The following is a 24,497-nucleotide window of genomic DNA, read 5'->3' as shown; positions in this document are numbered from 1 at the left end:
GTGTTAGCTTTTTCAAAATGCAGCAGAGAATGGCAAAAAGATAATTTATAGCTTGGCTTTAGCATTTTGTCGCATTGGTGTCCTGCTCTTTCGTGCCTCCTGCTCTGTCTTTCAGTCTCTAACATGGGAAAGATGTGTAGGATATGTCATGTGCTCACTTGGATGGACCATGTGGGTGCATTAAAATAGCAAGAGCTTTGACTTTGAAATAAAGTCTTTAAGGATCAATTTGTTTTGTAGATATAAATTGTAGTTGAAAATGAAAGGAAGAGTAGATAGGGGTTTACTGATTTATCAGCTTTTTTTGAGACGGAGTCTCACTCTGTGGCCCAGGCTGGAGTGCAGTGATGCGATCTCGGCTCACTGCAACCTTCATCTCCCGGGTTCAAGTGATTCTCCTGTCTCAGCCCCCAGGGTAGCCAGAACTACAGGCATGCACCTCCACGCCTGGCTGATTTTTTGTGTTTTTAGTAGAGATGGAGTTTTGCCATGTTGGCCAGGTTGGTCTCAAACTGCTGACCTCAGGTGATCTGCCTGCCTCAGCCTCCCAAAGTGCTGGGATTACAGGCGTGAGCCACCATGGCCGGCCTTGATTTATCAGTTTTGAGCCGAGACCTTTCTAGAATGCCAGGTAATTTATGGTACTTATTTTTGCAGTTATGGATACTAACTTATCAGGACAATAAGGTCAAAGTCCCTGTTAAAGCTAATTAGATTCTACTTGACAAAAATTGGAGGTAACCACAAAGAAAATCAGGTAAGAAAATGTATGAACTGCTCAGTTCAGCCGTCATTGCTAATAGCTTTATGATCATAGACATCTAGCCCTTGACAGCGAATCAGCATTTATGAACAGAGGTCATCTCATTTATGTAGGCATTCATAGAGTATGTAGGACTGTATTAATGTTATGTTTTTATAAATCAGAATGCCAAGAATATCCCTATAGATGGTCACTGCTAACATTTACATCTTTCACTCTCCTTTTTTATGTTCTGATACAATCAGCTGTATCAATTGGATGCTTATGGCTATACACTGATTGCATGCTTGTATCTAAAAGAGGTCAAAGGTCAGGTTAAAAACATTCATATAAAAAAGTAAAATATGGTCAACTGATTAGAGGAGGGGTCTTATAAGTAAAGATGAGAGCAAACATATCACTGTGGAATTGAATATACTCTTAAAATAAATATTTTAGAAATGTGTGACATAACGGCCGGGCGTGGTGGCTCACGCCTGTAATCCCAGCACTTTGGGAGGCCGAGATGGGCGGATCACGAGGTCAGGAGATCGAGACCATCCTGGCCAACATGGTGAAACCCCGTCTCTACTAAAAGTACAAAAAATTAGCCAGTTGTGGTGGCGGGTGCCTGTAGTCCCAGCTACTCGGGAGGCTGAGGCAGGAGAATGGCGTGAACCCGGGAGGCGGAGCTTGCAGTGAGCCGGGATTGAGCCACTGCACTCCAGAGCGAGACTCCGTCTTAAAAAAAAAAAAAAAAAAGGAATGTGTGACATAGCTTGAAGAGCTTATAACAGTGCATTTCAAGTGAAAGGTAAGTGTGCTTTAATGAAGACATCAGTCTCATCTGTGAGTGGCCTCATTGTCTACTTCATACTGAAAATCCCAAATTGGGCCCAGTGTGTAGTTTACCTTGTTATCCCAGCACATTGGGAGGCCCAGGTGGGAAAATCTCTCTTTTTTTTTTTTTTTTTTTTTTTTTCCTGAGGCGAAGTCTCACTCTGTCCCCCAGGCTAGAGTGCAGTAGTGTGATCTTGGCTCACTGCAGCTTCCACCTGCCGGCTTCAAGCCATTCTGCCTCAGCCTCCTCAGTAGCTGGGACTACAGGTGCGTGCCACCATGCCTGGCTAATTTTTGTATTTTTAGTAGAGACAAGATTTCGCCTTGTTGGTCAGGTTGGTCTTGAACTCCTGACCTCAAGTGATCCACCTGAGTGGGAGTGATTGCTTGATCCCAGGAGTTCAAGGTTACAGTAAGATATGATTGTGTGCTGACACTCAGTAATCTAAATCTGAAATATTGAAGTATTGCAATTTTAGAGCCTTATAGGCAGATGTTGTCCTACTACAGGTTGCTGTTATTTTCCTTTACCAGTATTATCATGTATACTAGCTAACATTTGGAACTTGTGGCCTTTCATTAGGAGACATCTAAAAAGGGGTGAACAGGTAATTTTTTTTTTTTAATGTTATTCTCAGTGCCCAGGGAATATGGAATAGACATGTCACTCTACACTGAATACGTTAATCAGTTTTTGTTAGCAGCATGGCGTAATGAGCATATTAACTGCAACACCTACGTTGGCAGCCAGCAGTCTGCTTGTGAAATCTTTTAGAAAACAGAAATCTGGTGAGAAGTGTTCTTGAGCAGTTGAAATATTGTCGGGTGCGGAGTGAGGGCGTTACATAGGACAAATAAAGTAGAAAAAACTTATCCTCCAAAAAGTAGTTGTTTCACCACTGAAAGCCATGAGGAAAGGCATTTTATCTGTGGATTGAGATGTGGCTGTCTAATTTACATTGGACTTATAGAGTTCTTTTTGTATTTTGATTTTTCATTTAACTTTGTCATTTAAACAACTTCAAGGTACATTTCTATTTGATGAAAAAAGTTTTGTAAAACATTTTAAGGACGGTGAGTTTCTCATTTTTTTTTTTTTTTTTTTTTTTTTTTTTTTTTTTTTTTTTTTTTTTGAGACGGAGTCTCGCTCTGCCGCCCGTGCTGGAGTGCAGTGGCCGGATCTCAGCTCACTGCAAGCTCCGCCTCCCGGGTTCACGCCATTCTCCTGCCTCAGCCTCCCGAGTAGCTGGGACTACAGGCGCCGCCACCTCGCCCGGCTAGTTTTTTTGTATTTTTTAATAGAGACGGGGTTTCACCGTGTTAGCCAGGATGGTCTCGATCTCCTGACCTCGTGATCCGCCCGTCTCGGCCTCCCAAAGTGCTGGGATTACAGGCTTGAGCCACCGCGCCCGGCCGAGTTTCTCATTTTTTAGTATATATTATATACTACTGTAAATTATTTTTCCCTTCCACTTCCAATTAAAACATATCTGACTTAAAAAAATGCCTTCAGCAGAAGTAAGAAGTTTCTGTTTAAGCAGAGTTCTTGGCACTTAAGAGGTGTTCAATAAGTTTTTATGGAATAAATTAATGTATGCATGAATGAAAAATATTATTCTGAATTTGGACTTCATACTCCTATAATTTGGGTACAGTATAGCATTGGTGTTCAAAGGCTCTCTGTTCAGCCCTCATTCCCATGTCTATTTTCCTCCCCACCTCACAGTCACACTCTCTAATGTGTTTGGTATGTTCTCGATTGTGTATGCATCTTTGTAAAATACTTACTGATTCTTTTGGTATATATATTTTTAATTACAAAATTGCTCATTATACTACACCGTTGTAGAATTTGGCTATAGAATTCTCCTTGTAGAAATGCTGTAGATCTTACTCTGGTTTTTACTTTTTTCAGTGAGCACTATATTTTAAGAGCTATGTATGGGCCGGGCATGGTGGCTCATGCCTGTAATCCCAGCACTTTGGGAGGCTGAGGCGGGCAGATCACGAGGTCAGGAGTTCGAAACCAGCCTGGCCAGCATGGTGAAACCACGTCTCTACTAAAAATACAAAAAATTAGCTGGGTGTGGTGGTACATGCCTGTGGTCCCAGCTACTCGGGAGGCTGAGGCAGGAGAATTGCCTGAACCCAGCAGGCGGAGGTTGCAGTGAACCAAGATTGCACCACTGCACTCCAGGCTGAGGGTGAGACTCTGTCTCAAAAAGACCAAAACAAAACAAAAAAAAACTGTTCATGTGGATGTAGATTTAGCTAATTGCTTCTAGCTGCAACATAGTATTCTGTGGTGTGCATCCATTCCCATAGTGATGGGCACCTAGGCTACCGTAAACAATGCTACCAGTAACAGTCTTGCACATGTCCATTATGGACATGTTTGAGAATTCTCAGGGACACAGACCCAGGAGTAGCATTGCGGCATAAGTACTATGAGGCTGTTGAATGGTTATATAAGCTTATAACAACAAGCATTGTGTTTCTATAACCGCCCCCCCAACACTTGGTATTGTCCACATTTCTAATTGTGGCCTTTTAGTAATATCTCATTTTAATTTTAATTTTGTTTATTTATTTATTTATTTTGAGATGGAGTCTCACTCTGTCACCCAGGCTGGAGTGCAGTGGCACGATCTCGGCTCACTGCAACCTCTGCCTCCTGGGTTAAAGCTATTCTCCTGCCTCAGCCTCCCGTGTAGCTGGGATTACAGGCATGTGCCACCATACCTGGTTAATTTTAGTAGAGATGGAGTTTCACCGTGATGGCCAGGCTGGTTTCGAACTCCTGCCTAACCTCAGGTGATCCACCTGCCTTGGTCTCCCAAAGTACTGGGATTACAAGCGTGAGCCACTGTGCCCGGCCCTTTTTTTTTTTTTTTTGAGACAGTCTCACTCTCCCAGGCTGGAGTGCAGTGGTGCAATCTCAGCTCACTGCAACCTCCATCTCCTGGGTTCAAGCAGTTCTCCTGCCTCAGCCTCCCGAGTAGCTGGGATTACAGGCGTATGCCCCCACACTCAGCTAATTTTTTTGTAGTTTTAGTAGAGACAGGGTTTTGCCATGTTGGCTAGGCTGTTTAATTTTTATTTCTAGTTACTAGCGAGTTTAATAATTTCTTCAATTCTAGTTAGCCATTTTCCTTTGCCTCTTCATATCCTTTGTTTCCTGTATTTTTCTTGTTGATTTATAGAACTCCTTAATATATATAATATTTCTTAAATCCCTGGTTGGTTTTGGACCATATAAATATCATCTTCTGGGGTGTCATCTATTAACTTTGCCTAGGTGTTTTTTGTTTTTTGTTTTTTGTTTTTTGTGAGACAGAGTCTTGCTCTTTTGCCCAGGTTGGAGTATAGTGGTATGATCTTGGCTCACTGCAACCTCTGCTTCCTGGGTTCAAGCAAGTCTCCTGCCTCAGCCTCCTGAGTAGCTGGGACTACAGGCGTGTGCCACCACACCCAGTTAATTTTTTGTATTTTTAGTAGAGACGGGGTTTCACCGTGTTAGCCAGGATGGCCTTGATCTCCTGACCTTGTGATCTGCCCGCCTCGGACTCCCAAAGTGCTGGGATTACAGACATGAGCCACCGCGCGTGGCTGCTTGGTGTTCTTTATTGAATGGAAATTCTTGATTTTGATATAGACACATCCATCATTTTTTAGCCTACTGTATTTGCCTTATTACTGCTTCTTAGACTTAGATCATCCAGATTGTCTCCCTAAATTTCTTTTAGCTTTATGGCTTTACATTTCCCCTTAAGTTTTTAATGTATATGGAGCAATCTTTAGATGTGGTATAAGTTGGATCCAGCCTTATTTTTTTTTTATTTCCCAATACCATCTACTAAACTAGCTGAACTTTCCAGTTGATTTGTAGTAACATCCTTATTGTAAATCAAGTTTCTCACCTTTCTATTCTATCTCATTGGTGTATTTATCTCGAAGTTTCTTAAAGGGGGCACAGTTAATAGAGTAGGTATGTTTAGCACTGCAGGGCCTGTCCACTCAGTGTCAGTAGTGTTGCCCTGTCATTGTGACATCCATGATGTCCCATGCATTTCCAGACACACCCTAGATGAGATCCTGTACCATATCATATTTATTACTGTGCCTTTCTAGTATTTATTAAGACATGGCAGGATGGATTCCCTCTCTTTGCTTTTTTTTTCAAAATTGATATAACTATCTGTAGATCTTTTTTTTTTTCATAAATAGTTTAGATTTAGTTTTTCTAGTTTCCTCCCTCCGCAAAATGTCCTGTTACAATTTTGATTATTGAGATTATAATTTGATTTAGATTAATTTACCAAGATTTGGCATCTTTTTACAAAGTTAAGTCAGTACATCCATGAGCATGAAAGAATGAACATAATATTTTATTATTATTTAACTGGAGGAACTATTGGGTATGTATTATGTTTTGTAAGAGAATAGTATATTTTCTCAAAGTTTAAAAAGGAAAGAAAACCATACTTTATGCAGAAGCATAAACTGCATAAAGTATAATTTTCTTCCTGATTCCAGACTATGAAACAAAAAAAAATTTTTTAACGTTCAACTTGAAAGCTATGGAATATGCTACAGTTAAACCACCTTGCTAATCTATTCTCATTGTCTTCCTTTATGGTAAAAAATGAGAGCAAATGTTTTTGCCAGAATGTGTTTTAGTTTAATTTTTAAAAATCCCTGGTCAAAATTAATCACTTATCAAAAAATATCAGGTCCAGCTATTTCCTCACTTACAGATTCCCTAGATGCCTTTTCTACCTGCCTGTCCATGCAGAGCCCAACATGTGATCAATAAGTGTGTTTTTGTTCCTTGATGCCGTCAAGCAAAACAAGAAGTATGGTTTTAACACTCATTGATTAGTAGTAGGTGATATTATGTTTAAAAATACCTCATTTTGCTATAAAAGGTCAATAGAAAATATAGGTGTTTTACTTTTTTAAATATTTGGAGATAGAGAAAAGCATATATCCTAATTGGGAAGTCATTTTTTAGGTTTTAGAGACAGTGGGGCAGCAGATGTTTCAGATTTGAGTCTCATCATTATTCTGTAGTTTAAGTCTTTGGGAAAGAACAAGTGACTCTGATTCCACATGCTCCTTGCCTTGTTCTAACAGACTTGTAGTATTTGTGCTTTCCTTTCCTGAGGAAGCATTACAACTTTTTAAGTGTTTTCATTCCGCACCGAAATGTGATTCAGTCAAGTTGTTCTTTTGACTTTGGTTTAGCATCTGTTTGAATGAAAAAGGAATTTTAATTCATTAAGTGATTGACGTAGGTATAAACCATGAACCTTCTCCAGTGACATCATAATTATGTTAAACATTCTTCTTTTCTTTTTCTCTTTGCTGGTTTTATAACTATGACTTTTGAATATCTATCAGCAAAAACATTATTTCCTGCCCTTAATTTTTTTCAAAGACAGCCACACATACCATTTGAGTTTTCCAAATACTTTTGTTTTGCCTTGAAATTCAGACTTTTTTTTTTTTTTTTTTGGTATTTAATGCCATATTTCTAAACAGTAGGCTTATGCTTACAAAAATCTGTGTAGGGGCCACGCAGGGTGGCTCACACCTGTAATCTTAGCACTTTGGGAGGCCGAGGTGGGTGGATCACGAGGTTAGGAGTTTGAGATCAGCCTGGCCAACATGGTGAAATCCCATCTCCACTAAAAATACGGCGTGGTGGCAGGCGCCTGTAATCCCAGCTGCTTGGGAGGCTGAGGCAGGAGAATTGCTGGAACCCGGAAGACAGGTTGCAGTGAGCTGAGACCACACCACTGCACTCCAGCCTGGGCAACAGAACGAGACTCCATCTCAAAATAAAATAATAAAAAATAAATAAAATAAATAAAAATCTGTGTAGGTTCTTTTCTAAACCTGCCCAGCTTTTATCCTGGGATCTACTTCCCTCATATCCTGGGTATTTCCTTTGCCTTCTTATGGAGAACCCCCTGTTTTCCTGGACTTGATATCTTTCTCCTTTGTTGTTTATATTTTAATTTGTGTGGAGCATGTCCCCCAGAAGTTCCTGAGAAAAAGGTACATGAGATGTAAATTTGTTTGGGATTCTGCATATATGAAAATGTCTTTATTTTCTTTTATACTTGATTTATAGTTTACCTGGGTATAGAATTCTAGATAAGAGAATATTTTCTATTTTCTCTGAGTTTATCAGGCATCACTCTATTGGCTTCTAGCTTCTGTTGCTGTTGATGAGAAGTCTGATGATGTTCTGATTCTTGACTATTTTTTTCCTCCCTGGAAATGTTCTGAAATTTTGATACAATTAGCCTTATTCTAGGCCTTGTTTTGTCTTTTATGCTGGACACTTGGAGGGCCTTTTCAATTTGGTAACAGACTTTTCAGTTCTGGGAAATTTTCTTGAATTCTTTTTTTTTTTTTGAGACGGAGTCTCGCTCTGTCTCCCAGGCTGGAGCGCAGTGGCCCTATCTTGGTTTACTGCAAGCTCTGCCTCCCGGGTTCACACCATTCTCCTGCCTCAGCCTCCCGAGTAGCTGGGACTACAGGCACCCACCACCACGCCTGGCTAATTTTTGTATTTTTTTAGTAGAGACGGGGTTTCACCTTGTTAGCCAGGATGGTCTCCATCTCCAGACCTCTTGATCCGCCCGCCTCGGCCTCCCAAAGTGCTGGGATTACAGGCATGAACCACCGCACTCAGCCTGAATTCTTAAATTCTAACCAATCCCTTCCTTTTCCTCCTTGCCCCCCGTTTTCTCTGTTCTTCCTCTCGAACTCTTAATACTTGTGTTTGGAATTTCTAGACTGATGATTCCTTTAATTTTCTTTTCCTATTTCCCGTGTTTTTGTCTCTTTATTCTGCTTTCTGGGGGGTGTCTTGAACTTCATCTTAAGACCTTTCTAATTAGTTTTATATTTATGCTGTCATATTTTTAATATTCAAGAGTTTTTTTTTCTGTGAATGTTGCTTTTTAGTAGCTTTTTTTAGTAGCATTATTTTTGTTTCATAGATGGGCTAGCTGTTCTCTGAACGTGTTATTTCCTCAGCTTTCTGTAAAATCTCTGTTTCCTTAAAATACCTTACTTGTTCATTTCATTTATTTTGATCTTTCATTTAGGGAATTTTGTTAAAAGTATAGCTTTGGCTGTTTTACTCATATTCAGGAGTGAGCCACGAAAAAACTGAAAGCTGAATTTGCCAGCTTTTTGGAGTGGCAGCTTCTAAAAGTTAACTGGTGGTTTTCATTGTAAGCTGATTAGTCAAGGACCCATATTCTTTGAGAGGACACCTCTAACAGTCAGTATTTGTGCTTTTCTCTTGACCAGGTTCATCCCCAGAAAGAATGTTCCTATTATCTGCTTAGGGCTTACAAACCTGGCTGCAACATTTGGGAAGCTGAGTGGGGAAAATGGCTAGGGATGTCTCACCTTTCAGGATATCAACTTTCTCTTAATCACCATCTTTTTTAGACTGGTGGGCCTGCCCCAGTTGTGCCTAGTCCAGAGTCTCTCTAGTAATCTTTCCAGAGAACAAACCTCCCATCCTCTGCCCAGCAGCTGCTTGGAGACAGGGTGGCAATCTAGGGATAGAACTTTTACCCCATTCTTTTTTTAGCCTTGTCTGCTATCCCCACTTTCAGAGGCATTTTGAGTTTTTCTGGTTTGTCTTAGCACAATTCAGTTTGCTTTGGGCTTCTCCTTAACATAGGGAGACCCTCCATCTCTACATAAAACTAAAAAAAAATTAGCCAGGTGTGGTGGCATGCGCCTGTGGTCCCAGCTACTTGGGAGGCTGAGGTGAAAGGATAGCTTGCACCCTGGAGTTTGAGGCTGCAGTGAGCCATAATTGCGCTACTGCACTCCAACCTGGGCGACAGAGCAAGACCCTGTTTCAAAAACAAAACATAGAGGCAGGGTCTCACTCTGTTGGCCAGGCTGGTCTCAAACTGCTGGCCTCAAGCAGTCCTCCCATGCTTGCCTCTGAAAGTGCTGGGATTATAGGCATGAGCCACCATACCTGTCTGACCTATGTTTAAAGTTAGAAACCATTTTTGTAGGATAAGTGCAGATTCACAGTTGAGTAACTTCTCAAACAAGGCTAACTTCCAACTAAGTTTTACCACAGGCAAAAAACCTACTTAAATAAATTGTATGTTCCTTGCCACTGATGTAGGGATACTAGAATTGCAGCAATTCAAAGCAATTATCTTGGGCCTACGTGTTGCTGCTTCCTTGCTGTGTGATCCTGGGTCATTTCCTAACGAAATTGGGCCCTCTGTGCTTCATGCTGTAAAATGCTGCTGATACCCACCTCATTGTGAGAATTAACTGAGCAAGTATACATGAAAACACCTCACACAATATGGTATCTAGGAGGAAGTATAATATTCATAAATCTCTTATTAAAATTGTTGCTTTGCTAACAAAATTACTGTATAGTATTTATAAGAAGTGCTTGATAATGACAGAATTAATGATTTTAATGTATGCTGACAGACTAAACTCTACCAATTAATATTTATTATATGTGGGACATATAAGAAGCAGGATTAGCTTTAAGCAGAGTGATAAAGTAGAAACTATATAAAAGGTGATCTTTGTGGCTGATGCTGCTGCTCTACAAACTAAATGGGATTTGGTATTGTTTTTATTTGCATTTATCTTGGATGACTGAGGAGAATGCAAGCACATTCCTTTGCTCTCAGGTCATGTTATTTTTTGGTGAGAAGAACTCCCAATCTGGCTAAGATTGTATGTCTTTTAGTTCTTATTAAGCTGTCAGTTAAAATTGTAAAGACCCAGATACCCAACACATTTTAGGATTCTTGAATTCTACCTGAATGATGAAGCTCTTTTATCCCAGCCTGCCCCAGAACATCTGGGATGTTTGAATGTCAGTGTTTCTTTTTGCTAGAATAATGATCTAAAGTGTTTGCTTTCTTTGGTAGCAAATAAAGAATACCTAACATATGTACAGCTCTTGCCAGTTTATAATGCACTTACACACATTTTCTTATTTGATCTTTGCAACTCTTTTGGAAGAAAGTAGAGCTGATGTTATATGCTTTACAAATGAGAAAGTAGGGATTCTCAAGACGTTAGTGAATTGCCCAAGGTCACACTGGTAATAAGTAGATAACCTGGACCTTAAACTGAAGCCATCTCATTCTAAATCTAAGGCTTTTTCAATCTTTCGTGCTCATATATCCCTTACACATTAACAGATCCATCTAGTATCTTAATACATATGGAAGACAATCAATAGGGCAAGTGGATTCCTAAAGCCATTTTGATCCTAGTCATCATACAGCCATTTAGAGAAGGAAATTTATGATGTGGGGCCTGGCCATCTTTCAGTCAGACTCTGGATCTTTTATGCATCGTTGTAATGATCCCAAATTGTTTTTATTTAAGACAGCTGAAACGGCCAGGTGCGATGGCTCACGCCTGTAATCCCAGCACTTTGGGAGGCCGAGGTGGGTGGATCACGAGGTCAGGAGTTTGAGACCAGCCTGGCCAACGTGGCAAAACCGTGTCTCTACTAAAAATACAAAAATTAGCCGGGTGTGGTGGCAGGTGCCTGTAATCCAGCTACTTGGTAGGCTAAGGCAGGAGAATCGCTTAAACCCAGGAGGCAGAGGTTGCAGTGAGCTGAGATCATGCCATTGCATTCCAGCTTGGGCAACAAGAGCAAGACTCCGTCTCAAAAAAAAAAAAAAAAAAAAAAGCAAGCTAAAACAATATGATAATTTTTTCTCTAATACAAAAATATATGTGTGGAGAGATGATAAAATTACCATTTGCAGTGGTAAATATCACATGAAGTTTTTAATGAAAATAGGTACTTAAGAGCTGGGTGGGGTGGCTGGCACATGCCTGTAGTCCCAGCTACTTGGGAGGCTGAGGTGGTAGGGTCGCTTGCGCCCTGGAGTCTGGAGTTCAAGACCAGCCTGGGCAACATAGTGAGACCCTGTCTGTAAAAAAAAGTATTTTATAAATGTTAGGCAGCATATTGTCTAGGAAGTAAAATTTAAGATAAATGTAAAAAATGGGATCCTCAGCCCAGCACGGTGGTGGCCCACACCTATAATCCCAGCACTTTTATAGGCCTGGGCAGATCACTTGAGGCCAGGAGTTCAAGACCAACCTGGACAACATGGTGAAACCCTGTCTCTACTAAAAATACAAAAATTACCTGGATGTGGTGGTGCGAACCTGTAATCCCAGCTACTTGGGAGGCTGAAGCATGCAAATTGCTTACCTGGGAGGCAGAGGTTGCAGTGAGCTAAGATCATGCCACTACCCTCCAGCCTGGGCAACAGAGTGAGATTGTCTCAAAAAAAAAAACCCCGGATCCCCTATCAGTGATTCATTTGGCCAGCAGTATATGTTAATATGTCCTTTGTACTATGTACTATGCTATGTCAACAGGACACAATAATGGATGATAAATAATCCTTCCTCCCAGGAATCTCACAGTCTAGATTACCATTCCATGTATACTGTAAATACAGCTTTGTGGACTGCATTTCTGTTTAATGGTGAGGAAGCATTTTAATAAATAGCTTCTAAGAAGTCAATTCATGTGGCAAATGAACAGCACTATTACCACCTAGATTATTCTGAATCATAGTCAAAATGTGTAAATGCAATCCTTCTACCCTTTGTATTTCACAATAATTCAAAAATCTCTGTTTTACAGTTTCTGTGCAGAGGCCTTGAGTTTGAACTTAAACCATTATTGAGAGCCATAAATGGACAAAACCCATGGCAAACTAATACTTTTGAATCTTAGTAAAGTCAGCAGATCTTGAACCTTTTTTTCATGCTTTCTGTGTGGTGCACTGAAATGTAAAATGTTATATGTTTCTTATTTACTCTGGGCAATATGTACAAAATTTTAGAATTTTAAATTTGAGTGGGACTGGAGATAACATAATTAATCAGTGGCAGAGTGTGGACTGAAACCCAGGCTTCCTGATACCTAGTTTAGTTCTCTTCCTGCTGTCCTATACTGGGCTTCCTAATTTAGCAGCCAAGAGAGATTTAATTGTAATTGCTGATTGTGGTCTCCTTAAAGTTTTAAAGTTTTCTTTATTTAACTGTAAATGCATGTAAATTTTTTCTTTATTTAGTTGTGTGAATTTCCTCTGCCTTGTGTCTTCCAAGGCATTTGGGCTGTTTTAACTTCAATTACGGCTGGTTGCAGTGGCTCACGCCTGTAATCTCAAAACTTTCAGAGGCCAAGGCTGGCGGATCACGAGGTCAGGAGTTCAAGACCATCCTGGCCAACATGGTGAACCCCCTCTTTACTAAAAATACAAAAATTAATCAGGTGTGGTGACGCACCTGTAGTCCCAGCTACTTGGGAGGCTGAGGCAGAAGAATCACTTGAACCCAGGAGGCGGAGGCTGCAGTGAGCCGAGATCGTGCCACTGCACTCCAGCCTGGGCGACAGAGCAAAGCTCTGTCTTAATTTAAAAAAAAAAAAAAAGTTCAATTAGATGGTTGATCATTTATGATTTAAAAAGTCATTTATGACATTGACTTAAAAATATGTTATTCTTATAGACTTTGTACCACAATGCAGAGAAAGTATCTAATTCAGGTTTTGAGCCATTGATTCATTGGCAGTGACAATGAGGATATATTTCCACTCCAAAACCGGATTAGATGCAACTTCCTAGATTATTATAGACTGCCTTGCCTGCTCCCACGGCTGTCTTGAGGCACCGAGGGGATATGCGTGGAAGCACTTTGAAAAACATAAGTGACATAACAGTATGTTTTGCTTTCATTCATGAATCTTCTAATTGTATATTAGAGACTTTTTGTTGTAAGACATTTTGCTATGTGAGATTATAGATTGTAATAGATTTGGGGCTGAGCGTGGTGGCTCACACCTGTAATCCCAGCACTTTGGGAGGCTGAGAGGGGGTAGATCACGAGGTCAGAAGTTTGAGACCAGCCTGACCAATATGGTGAAACCCCATCTCTACTAAAAATACAAAAATTAGCCGGGTGTGGTGGCGCGTGCCTGTAATCCCAGCTACTCAGGAGGCTGAGACAGGAGAATCACTTGAACCTGGGAGGCGGAGGTTGCAGTGAGCCAAGATGGTGCCACTACACTCCAGCCTGGGCGAAAGAGTGAGACTCCGTCTCAAAAAAAAAAAAAAAAAAGAAATGGATTTGGATAGGCCAAAAATGTGACTGGGTCAAGGAAAACACTTAAATCCATCAAGGCCTTGCTATTAGTAAAATTATGGAGTGTGTGGATAGTGGAAAATAAGTATAGTGTGCTAGTGCCTTAGAATGTAAAGGGAAATAATAGGCAGACTAGAAAATTTTGTCTGTGTTTCGTATCCAGCCTCTCCATTCTTTGGTCAGTATGTACTGAAGCACCTACTAAGGACAAGGCACTTTTTCAGACATCAAAGGTATTACTATCACAATAAGTAAGACAAGATGCTATTTCTGTCCTCCAGGAGCTTACAGGGCAAGGCACTTACAGATGAGGTACAGCATAGGTTAATAAATGTTTGTAGTTTGGAATGTGCCACGTTATTGAGCTTGCTGAAAAAGGTGTAATCTTGGTTAAGTTTATTTACTGACTTAAATGTATTAATATTCTCTTGGTCCACTTTTTAAACTTTAAAACATATAAAATGTACATTAAAATATTTTTAGATATAAAATATATTTTAAAATATATAACTATATCATAAAATATTTTAAAATATATAACTAAATCTTAAAATATATATAGATAGTATATTTATGTGTATTTTTAAGATAACAGGTCTATTCTACTTGGTAAGTCATCTGAACATTCCATACCTTACTACATTAATATTAGAGAGCTATCAAAGAAAGGGCATTGCTGCTATCATGTCACCCAGAAGTTAGTTTTTGGTGCCTGCCTCCCGCCTGCCTGCCTGCCTGCCTTCCTTCTTTCCTTCCTCCCTCCCTCCCTCCCTCCCTCCCTCTCTCCCTGCCCCCCTCCCTCCCTCCCTCTCTCCCTGCCCCCCTCCTTCCCTTCCTCCCTCCCCCCTTCCCTCCCTTCCCTCCCTCCCTCCCTCCCTCCCTCCCTTCTTTCTTTCTTTCTTTCTTTCTTTCTTTTCTTTTCTTTCTTTCTTTCTTTCTTTTTCTTTCTTTCTTTCTTTCTTTCTTTCTTTCTTTCTTTCTAACAAGGTGTCACTCTGTCACTCAGGCTGGAGTGCAGTGGTACAATCACACACAACTCACTGCAGCCTTGACCTCCTGGTCTCAAATGATCTTCCTGTCTTAGCCTCCCAAGTAGCTGGGACTACAGACTTGTGCCAAAACACACAGCAAATTATTTTTTGTAGAGGTAGGGTCTCCCTGTGTTGCCTAGGCTGGTCTCAAGCTCCTGGGCTCAAGTAATCCTCCTGTCTTGGCCTTCCAAAGTGCTGGGATTGCAGATGTAAGCCACTGCTCCCAGCCTGGTATATTTCTAAAGAGCAGAAACCTGGGTTTGAATCCTTGCCTTGCCACTTATTAGCTGTGGAACTTATGTATGCCACAGTTTCCTCATCTGTAAAATTGGAATAAAAATATCTACCTCACAGTTGTTGTGAGGATTGAATTTGTTAATATATGTAACAGCACTTAACTGTGTTTCTGGCACACATTAAACACTGTTATCAGTGTTGCTGGCTATAATAATAATCATCACCATCATCATCATTGTTATTATTTGGCAGAATAAGAGTAAATTGGGTAAGGTTTCAAGAATGGATTTTCTCCTTTTCAAGCCCTGAAAATTGCTTTAAACCAAAGGTAGATAAAGGAAGAGAATTAAACCTTTGTTGATCATCAGCTATGTGCCAGGCAGTACACTGGTGTTTTACTTGCGTTCTCATTTATTCCTTACACCAGTGCTGTGAAGTAGATTAGAAAACAGGCTCGGAGAAGTTAAGGAAGGTCTTGTAATAAATGGACACCATGATGATGACTGGTCTCTGTTACTCCACATCATGTGCTCTTTTCTTGCATGAGCCAGACAGCCGCTGAGAGTTCAGCATGTTTCAGTAACAGGTAAGCTTGGAATATGGCCTCCTAACTTTGGGAACTTCCTTTCTAATGACCGTTTAAAGGAATGTCATCCACATTTTTAGTTAGTTCCTACTGTAGTGATTTGTTTTATGTCTGTAATTTCAGTTCCCACCCATTTAAAAGTATATTGCAGTAGTGTAAATGATATAAGTGGGACCTGGATAGAAAATATTTGAACTGTGGAATCTTATTAATAGTTTTCAGCATTGAGCTGATTTATTATAATTTCCCAGTGTTCAAGATTACCATCGTAATTATTGAAGTTGCTAATCTTCACATTTATTAATATAACTTGCCTAGGGCTTTAAGCCTAAACTCCATATGGTTACGTACATATCCTAGGTGCTACTTGGTATGGAACTGATTATTATAGTCAGCTTTGAGGGAGCATCCCAAATTAATTGGAATAACTTGGTTTTAAATGTAATTAAGTTAACTTTAAATTTTTTGGTGTTCTTATATTGAAAGTAGGGTCATTTGAGGGACATTTTATGGATGTGAAACCCCTATCCATAAAGTGTCAGCTTAGCTTTTCATGGATATGGTTGCCTCAGAACCCCCAACCTAGAACTAGAAGTTGTAAGCTTTCCCTAAAAATATTTATTTGCTGGGTTTCATGATCTTGTAACCTCTTATGCTTCCTGGGACCTACTTTCTGGCCTCATGCCACTGATTTGCACCATAGTGCACCCACATGTGAAACTTGGCTCCCTCTTTGATTTTCAGAAAGGCACTATTCACACAGGGCATTTGCAGATTATGTGTACCTACCTAAAGAAAGGGGCAAAATAGAGGTGGAGTGAGCCTTACTTTGCATTAATGTAAACAACTTCCCTAGTAAAACATTCCTGTTCTTAAAATGTTTTCAGACCTCCCTTGACCCAAGAGCTTCACCCCCACCTAATCCCAGCTCTGCTCCATTATACTCTTTTCTTCTTATTCTTTCCTTCTCCTCCTCATTCTTCTCCCCATTCCTTTCAGCGATATAAAACCGGATTCTTCCCTGTCTAATGCAGAGCAATTTCCCTTTCTTGACAACCATTCTAGGATCTTGACAGCCAGCCACTCGGCAGCGAACCACCTACTCCAAGGGAACTGTACATGAGTGATGGGAGCCCATATTATGGGAACATATTTTGTTTTCTTTTTTTTTTTTTTTTTTGAGATGGACCTCACTCTGCCGCCCAGGCTGGAGTGCAGTGGCATGATCTCAGCTCACTGCAAGCTCCGCCTCCCGGATTCACACCATTCTCTTGCCTCAGCCTCCCGAGTAGCTGGGACCACAGGTGCCTGCCGCCACGCCCTGCTTTTTTTTTTTTTTTTGTTTTGTTTTGTATTTTTAGTAGAGATGGGGTTTCAAGATGTTAGCCTGGATTGTCTTGATCTCCTGACCTCATGATCCGCCCGTCTTGGCCTCCGAAAGTTCTGGGATTACAGACATGAGCCACCGCACCCAGCCGGGAACATATTGTCTTTTTTCTTTTTTTTAAAAAAAAATATATATTCTCCAATTATAAAACTTTTAATTAAAAAGTAAATTTTAATGTCGATAATGCAAACTTGTTAAGGGCAGAAAGATAACACATAAGGCTGTCACTTCACACTTGGAGGGTTGCACAGCAGGCGCACAAAGGCGCTCCTCACTTCCCAGACAGGGCGGCGGGCGCCTGGCCGGGAACATATTTTCTTAAAGTTTCTTCCAAGAGGAAATCTGTGTTAGCTGTTAGGGTGACACAATAGAGAATCTTCTTTCCTCTTACAGTGGTGGCCCAGCTTGCCGATCTCAAGCTTAATACTGAGTCCTGCTTCCTGAAAAAGTGTCAGAAACCTTAAACATTCTTATACATGTAATTTGTCCAAATCATAAACTCTAGATGTCTTTGGCTAATATATTGTCCTTGTGTACAGAATATATACCGCTTTTAAAGAAGCATGCCGCTTACATATAGGTCATAAACCCACTTAGCACAAAAGAGTCACCTCATGCCATCTTGTTATTTTATATTTCACTTACGCTAAAATAATTTTAGCTTTTGATATTCAGGTATTTTTGTTACCATGAATATGTGTGTTTCTTTTCTGAGTTTCAGATTGTATGCAAATATAATGTGTAATTTTTAAGACCTAAAATAAATGCAGAAGTGCGTTTTTCAGGAAGTAAACCTTTAATACTTCCATTGATCAGTCTACCCATAAGTGACTGACTCTTTGGTTACTCTTAGCTAAAAAGAAAGATCACAGTTTTTTTCACTCTTACATCAGTTTTAAGGACTTGTCGGGAGTTTAATGCATTGTAATATACTGGTCCTTTTTTGAATTTGTAATTACAATTCATGAAATTGCTTTTTTCTTGCCGTGTATTAGCCCAGCCTTACAGATGGTTTCCCACTTGTAGGTAATAGAGAAGAGGAAACCTAACCAATGACTGTGGAATAATATGGAAGAAGATGGAAAAAACTTGTTTAATGGGTAAGAAATAAAAACTGTAATAAAACATTATTAATGAAAGCTATTTGTAATAATAGTATTATGTGTGGCTGAGGTTGGCATACTATGAGGGTAACTGATCAGTTACTGTTTGTCTTACTCCATTCTGAACTTTCACCGCTTACTTTCATCTTAACCTTGTGAATTTTTTAGTACCACGAATTAACTTAAGCTATAAGGGGACACAGCCATATTTGAAGTTAAAATGGGATCTAAAGACCAGCAACCATACTAAAACAAGTCTAGGATAGGTCTTGAAACTTATTGGTGGCAAGATAGAGCTCATATCTGTCATGACCTGTCAAGAATAATTATCTACCCCTTCTTTTTCTCCAAATGCTATCATTTGCTATGTTCGTCCCACCACGGGGATCCTGTTCATTTGAGCAAGTGCAGATGTGTGTCTGGTGGTAATCAAATATAATTCTACTTTGGGAGGTTGAGGTGGGAGGATGACTTGAGGCCAGGAATTCTTTTATTTATTTATTTAGTTTTGAGATGGAGTCTTGCTCTGTCACCCAGGCTGGAGTGCAGTGGTGTGATCTCAGCTCACTGCAACCTCTGCCTCGCGGGTGCAAGCAATTAATTCTCTTGCTTCAGCCTCCTAACTAGCTGGGACTACAGGCATCTGCCACAACCCCTGGCTAATTTTTGTAGAAACGGGGTTTCATGGTGTTGGCCAGGCTGGTCTTAAACTCCTGACCTCAAGTGATCTGCCCACCTTGTGCTGGGATGTGCCTCCCAAAGTGCTGGGATTACAGGTGTGAGCCACTGCGCCTGGCTGAGACCAGGAATTCTAGACAAGCCTGAGCAATATAGCAAGACCTCATCTGTACCAAAAAATAAATAAATAAATAAAAAGCCAGGTGTGATGGCTAGCTACCTGGGAGGCTAAGGTGAGAGTATTGCTTGAGCCCAGGGAACTGAGGCTGCAGCGAAGTATAATCATTCCACTGCCCTCCAGCCTGGGCAACAGAGTAAGACCTTCTTAAAGAAATGGGATTCTACAGAAAGCCCAGTAAAAGGTTTGACTAAGTTTATGAGATATAAAATTTTTTTAAATTATGCAAGTTTATACATTCATGTCAATAATTTAAAACTACCAGATAACTACAATTCTCTACCTGAATCTTACCCTCCTCCCAGAATCTATAAGTATATGGCATGTATTTGTGCAACCTTCTTTGCCTAGTGGTTAAAAACATGGACTTGGAGCCAGACCATTTTTAACCAGTCACTATTAACTTGACATTTGGGCATGTTATCTCTGTGCCTCAATTCCTTGGATATAAGGTGAGGACAATAAAATGCTATCTCATAGCAATTGATTTGTTAATCCATATAAAAAACTTGAAATAATGTCTGGAACGAAGTAAGTGTTTAGTAAATGTTAACTATGATTCTCATATGTATCCCAATTAGCATTTTTATGTACCAGCCATCTACACATAAATTTTTCTCTGATACATTCTAAGAGTTAAACCATCTCAGATAAGGTTAAACATGGTGGCAAAAGCTTTTTAGTTTTTTTCATGAAAAATTTTCTTTTTGACTTCATCTCTAAGTATGCTGCTAGACTATGTGTGAGAATAAAGTTCTATACCTTTACCTTTTACTGTATATCTTATGGTGTATATGATATTTATAGGCCGGGCGCGGTGGCTCAGCCTGTAATCCCAGCACTTTGGGAGGCCGAGATGGGCAGATCACGAGGTCAGGAGATCGAGACCATCCTGGCTAACACGGTGAAACCCCGTCTCTACTAAAAATACAAAAAACTAGCCGGGCGAGGTGGCAGGCGCCTGTAGTCCCAGCTACTCGGGAGGCTGAGGCAGGAGAATGGCGTGAACCCGGAAGGCAGAGTTTGCAGTGAGCTGAGATCTGGCCACTGTACTCCAGCCTGGGTGGCAGAGCGAGACTTCGTCTCAAAAAAAAAAAAAAAAAAAAATATGATATTTATTTATAAATAAACAACTATCTTCAGGCTAACATAGGTTCATCTTGCCTGTAAAGGTGTCTTGTAAAGCAGGATACACAATTCTCTTGTTTCTAGATAGCTATGTCAAATGCTGTGTTGTGTTTCTGTCAATCTATTTTGAAGGATGTGCCTTCTTGAGTTTTTTTTCTTTTCTATTTTTTTTTTTTTTTTTTTTTGAGATGGAGTCTTGCTCTGTAGCCCAGGCTGGAGTGCAGTGGTGCGATCTCAGCTCACTGCAACCTCCACCTCCTGGGTTCACGACATTCTCCTGCCTTAGCCTCCCGAGTAGCTGGGACTACAGGCACCCGCCACCACACCAGGCTAATTTTGTTTCTGTATTTTTAGTAGAGACGGGGTTTCACTGTGTTAGCCAGGATGGTCTCGATCTCCTGACCTCGTGATCCGCCTGCCTCGGCCTCCCGAAGTGCTGGGATTACAGGCGTGAGCCACCACACCCGGCCTCTATTTTTTTTTTTGAGATAATCTTCCTCTCTTTCCCAGACTGGTATGCAGTGGTGCAGACTTGGTTCACTGCAACTTCCACCTCCCATGTTTAAGCAATTCTTGTGCCTCAGCCTCCTGACTAGCTGGGATTATAGGTGTGTGCCACCGTGCCCAGCTAATTTTTGTATTTTTAGTAGAGATGGAATCTCGCTATGTTGACCAGGCTGGTCTTGAACTCCTGGCCTCAAGTGATCCTACCTCGGCCTCCCGAAGTGCTGGGATTACAGGCATGAGGTACTGCATCCAGCCTGAAGTTTTTTTTTTTTTTTTTTTCCTTTTTACACACAGGATCATAGTAGTTATTTTATTTTTTATTTAATTTAAAGAGACAGAGTCTTGCTGTACTACCCAGCTGGCCTTTAACTCCTAGACTCAAGTGATCCACCTCTCTGAGCCTCCTGAGTAGCTGGGACTATAGGTGCCCACCACTGTACCTGGGCTAGAATCATAGTAGTTTTGATCATATTTCTGATACTGTTTGTATGGCTTGTCAGCACTTTCTTAGGTGGTATAGACAATTAACTATTTTAAGAAGGAAGAACACTTAGAAACAGTAATCTATTTTTATTGTTTCCTGTTATCTCAGTGTTCAAAAAAAAAAAAAAGACTAGGAATAGAAACAGGCCAGGTGTGGTCGCTCACGCCTGTAATCCCAGCACTTTGGGAGGCCGAGGCAGGTAGATCACCTGAGGTGAGGAGTTCAAGACCAGCGTGACCAATATGATGAAACCCCATCTCTACTAAAAATACAAAAATTAGCCAGACGTGGTGGCGCATGCCTGTAATCCCAGCTACTTGGGAGGCTGAAACAGGAGAATTGCTTGAACCCAGGAGGCAGAGGTTGCAGTGAGCTGAGCTTGCGCCACTGCACTCCAGCCTGGGTGACAGAGCAAGACTCTGTCTCAAAACAACAACAACAAAACAGAAACAGTAATCTCTTTTTAGTATTTCCCTCTTGAATTGCTCTGGATTAGATTAGATTATTATGGACTATTCTATCTGCTGTGACTATAGATAGTGAGGCTATTTTAGAAGGCTAAAATATAAAAACAAGTTGGCTGGGCACAGTGGCTCACGCCTGTAATCCCAGCACTTTGGGAGGCCAAGGCGGGCAGATCACGAGGTCAGGAGTTCGAGATCAGCCTGACCAACATGGTGAAACCCCATCTCTACTAAAAATACAAAAATTAGATGGATGTGGTGGCACATGCCTGTAATCCCAGCTACTCAGGAGGCTGAAGCAGGAGAATTTCTTGAACCCGGGAGGTGGAGGTTGCAGTGAACCAAGATCGCGCCATTGCACTCCAGCCTGGCAATAGTGAGAGACTCTGTCTCCAAAAATAAAATAAAATAAAAATAAATAAATAAAAACGGAAGTTAACATTTACTAGTATGTATTGTGTCTCAGACAATGTTTTAAGTGCCTTACTCATTTATTTATTATCTCATTTAATCCTGTCACTTATAAGGTAGATACTGTTATTGTCTTCATCTTAAAGCTGAGAACAGTGAGGTGCAGATTGATTAATTTGCCCAAAGTCACATTGCAAGTGGCAGCTTCAGGATTTAAACCTAGGCCTATGCTATTGACCAGGGAGTGCTGGCCTAGTTAATAACTCTTATAAGGTTTACTATGGTTGTGAGAATTTAAATAAGACATAAAAACCAAATATCTCCTGAAAAAGTCACCGTAACTATTGGGTTTTGTTTGCCTGTGTGAAGAAAAATTTGAAATCTTGTATTTTAAGTATGGGAAACATGATATGAGATGATTATTCATAAATAATTATTTTTTTGACCGTGCTTAAATGAATATTGCTGTTTTGCTTCATTATGAATCATTTATAGTATATAGAAATTACCTAACTAAAGAACAACATATGTTTAGAAGGGATTAGAGTTGATTTGTAGATTGCCATTTAGCTGCTATTCATAGAAACATGCAGACAGAAAGATTGAACTGCGCAGCAGTTTGGAACTGATTGATAATTGGAAATTGCTCTTTCATCCTGTTAAAGAATATTTGAGTGACAGCAGAAAGTTGTACAGGAGAAGAAAAGCCAGGAGAAAGGTGACTTACAGGTCATATCATTAGAATGTGATGGCCTAAAGAGTAAATGTGCATTAGCAATTGACATTTATATAGGAACTAGGAGGAAGTGTTGTATGTGGTTTTTGTTCTGGGGTCTGACTTTTCTTCAAATAGCAATTCATTTCTTGTTAAAATACGGTGAAGTACAGAGTAAGCGACAGTTAAAGTAACAACAAGTACACTAGTAAAATGTCTTGGCCCGCCTGTGAGTATGGTTGCAGGTAGTCAGTGATGTTTTCCTCTTTTTCTCTCCATGTTTTTTTACCCCTTTCCCTTGTTTGAGAATCTCTTCTGAATATTGATGAAAGTTATGGCTCTTATTGTACATATCTTTTAAAACAATGTCTTAAAGGGTGGTCTAGGGGCCCCTCAAGAACCTTTCAGGGGCTGATGAAGTTAAAACAATTTTCCTAACAATTCTAGAATTTCTACCCTCATTCTCTTACAAGTGTGCAATGAAGTTTTCCAGAGGCTACATAATGTACAATTGACTGAACGCAGAAGCAGATAGGAGAATATAGCTGTTTTCCTTAACCTAGACTTTAAAAGATTAACAAAAATGTAAAATAAGGCCACGCTTCTCATTAGATTTGCTGTGATAAGCTCTGTGGTTTCTTTCTATCTCAGAACATTGTAATGATCCCAGTGTGGGCTGAAAGTCATGATGTCTCTCCCACTGATAGGTACCAAACTCAGAATGTTGTTTGTATGAGTTGCTCCCAACTTTGGACAGGCCCTTTCATGTCCTTTCAACCTTTTGTTTTACAGTATTAACTGAACACCTACTGTGTTCTAGCCCTGTTCTATTAAAGCAAAAAAATCTCTACCATCATGGAGCTTATGTGCTATTAACAGCTTCCATTTTAGCCTTTGAGTTCTTTGCCTAGACACAGTTGCCTCTTTAGGGGAATTTCAGAGTTGATAGCACTAGTGTGTCTCAGTGGCTGAGTGCTGAGGATAGAGTGGCTTGACATTTTGCGAATTTTGATTGTTAAAAAAGGCACCACACAGGGCCGGGCGCAATGGCTCATGCCTGTAATCCTAGCACTTTGGGAGGCCGAGGTGGGTGGATCACGGGGTCAGGAGATCGAGACCATCCTAACACTATGAAACCCCGTCTCTACTAAAAATACAAGAATTAGCTGGGTGTGGTGGTGGGCGCCTGTAGTCCCAGCTACTTGGGAGGCTGAGGCAGGAGAATTGCTTGAACCTGGGAGGCGGAGGTTTTTCCGTGAGCCGAGATCGCACCATTGCACCCCAGCCTGGCGACAGAGGGAGACTCTGTCTCAAAAAAAAAAATAAAGGCATGCTTTGGAAGGTTGAGGTGGGAGGATTGCTTGAGGTCAGGAGTTCTTTTTTTTTTTTTTTTTTTTTAGACGGAGTTTCGCTCTGTCACCTAGGCTGGAGTGCTATGGCGCAATCTTGGCTCACTGCAAGCTCTGGTTCCCGGGTTCACACCATTCTCCTGCCTCAACCTCCCAAGAAGCTGGGACTACAGGCGCCCGCCACCATGCCCGGCTAATTTTTTGTATTTTTTAGTAGAGACGGGATTTCACCATGTTAGCCAGGATGGTCTCGATCTCCTGACCTCGTGATCCACCCGCCTCGGCCTCCCAAAGTGCTGGGATTACAGGCGTGAGCCACCATACCCGGCGAGGTCAGGAGTTCTACACCATCCCGGGCAACATAGTTAGACCCTGACTCTGTGGGGGAAGAAAAAGGCCAGGCATGGTGGCATGCACCTATAGTCCTAGCTACTCAGGAAGTTGAGG

General features: G+C 40.7%; 1 protein-coding gene across 11 annotated transcripts in view; it reads left to right on the top strand.

The window, feature by feature from the left end:
• The window catches only part of USP49 (ubiquitin specific peptidase 49), a 103,660-nt gene that overhangs the window by 8,183 nt on the left and 70,980 nt on the right, over nt 1-24,497 (top strand). For 5 of the 11 annotated variants that reach the window (XM_050789443.1, XM_050789439.1, XM_050789445.1 and 2 more), the window contains exons 3-4: nt 15,488-15,646; nt 18,060-18,133. The exons of 1 other annotated variant lie outside the window; for it this stretch is intronic. The gene's annotated coding sequence lies outside the window, so the exon portion shown is untranslated. Of the gene's footprint in view, nt 1-657; nt 758-15,487; nt 15,647-18,059; nt 18,134-24,497 lie in introns of all 11 variants that reach the window. 5 more of the 11 variants (XM_050789447.1, XM_050789440.1, XM_050789446.1 and 2 more) reach the window with 2 other exon arrangements.

The sequence above is a fragment of the Macaca thibetana genome, chromosome 4, assembly GCF_024542745.1.
Source record: "Macaca thibetana thibetana isolate TM-01 chromosome 4, ASM2454274v1, whole genome shotgun sequence".
Taxonomy (NCBI): Eukaryota; Metazoa; Chordata; class Mammalia; order Primates; family Cercopithecidae; genus Macaca; species Macaca thibetana.
The sequence above is the reverse complement of the archived record's forward strand: the minus strand, read 5'-3'. Positions and strand labels throughout refer to the sequence as shown.